The sequence below is a fragment of the Mirounga angustirostris genome, unplaced genomic scaffold (assembly GCF_029215605.1).
Source record: "Mirounga angustirostris isolate CCGP_5_RB_7025 unplaced genomic scaffold, mMirAng1.0.hap1 SCAF_12, whole genome shotgun sequence".
NCBI lineage: Eukaryota > Metazoa > Chordata > Mammalia > Carnivora > Phocidae > Mirounga > Mirounga angustirostris.
In genome coordinates, this window is record NW_026991720.1 from 98,544,020 (window position 1) to 98,544,925 (window position 906).

The following is a 906-nucleotide window of genomic DNA, read 5'->3' on the forward strand; positions in this document are numbered from 1 at the left end:
ATACAATATCTAAAAATTACCTCACAAAATAGTTTTGTGCAAACTTAAAAGGAACATTCACATAAAATAATCCAGACTATAAAGACAAGTTTTCAAACAAGAAAAAATCGTACAGAGAGGCAGCTTGAGTTGGGAGAAGACTGTGTACAAACTCATTTTCTTCTGCAACTGTGTGTATTTACAACGGCTTGTCTTTTAAGTCACGTCTTTGTCAATCCAGATAATGACCAAGTGCTATTCTTCACAATATGTTTTCTGGTGAGTACAGGTTTTATTATTCCAAAGATGATATTTCTGTGCTCGCTTCGGCAGCACATATACTAAAATTGGAACGATACAGAGAAGATTAGCATGGCCCCTGCGCAAGGATGACACGCAAATTCGTGAAGCGTTCCATATTTTTATGAATCATGGAACACTTCATCTAGAACTAATGATGTAATGTATGGGGATTAACATAAGAATAAAAAATAAATATAAACTCAAAAAAAAAAAATAAAATCTTAAAAAAAAAGATGATATTTCTGATGTGAAATGTTAATTCATATGGAAAAATGCATGAGATCTTTAAAAAGTTGATATAAGTGTAGGGCTGTTGGTGCAATGCCCAAACTTTTTGAATGTATGTCTTGTCAAGTAAGCCAAAGGCAAGACACATAGTATGATATGAGAAGTGATAGAAGGAAAGAAGAGAAACTGTGTGCATTGTAGGTGAAGACACAGAGTGAAACATGGGAACCTTGATTTCAGGAAGAAGTTAACTGTGCAGTCCAGGGTTGCTCCAACTCTGAACATTGCCAAGAAAGGCCTGTTTTCAGGACTGGCTCTTGGCTGGCTCCTGGTACTGAGCTCTTTGAATGTTCTGTTGGCTAAGTGTTTGAAGGCCTGACAGTTTGAGCCCCACCA

At 36.5% G+C, this 906-nt stretch overlaps 1 non-coding gene across 1 annotated transcript; it reads left to right on the plus strand.

The window, feature by feature from the left end:
• Positions 1 to 296: 296 nt before the first annotated feature.
• Positions 297 to 403, plus strand: LOC123836237 (U6 spliceosomal RNA). Its single transcript, XR_006788914.1, has one exon. It is a non-coding gene; the product is annotated as a U6 spliceosomal RNA (small nuclear RNA).
• The last annotated feature ends 503 nt before the right edge of the window (positions 404 to 906 follow it).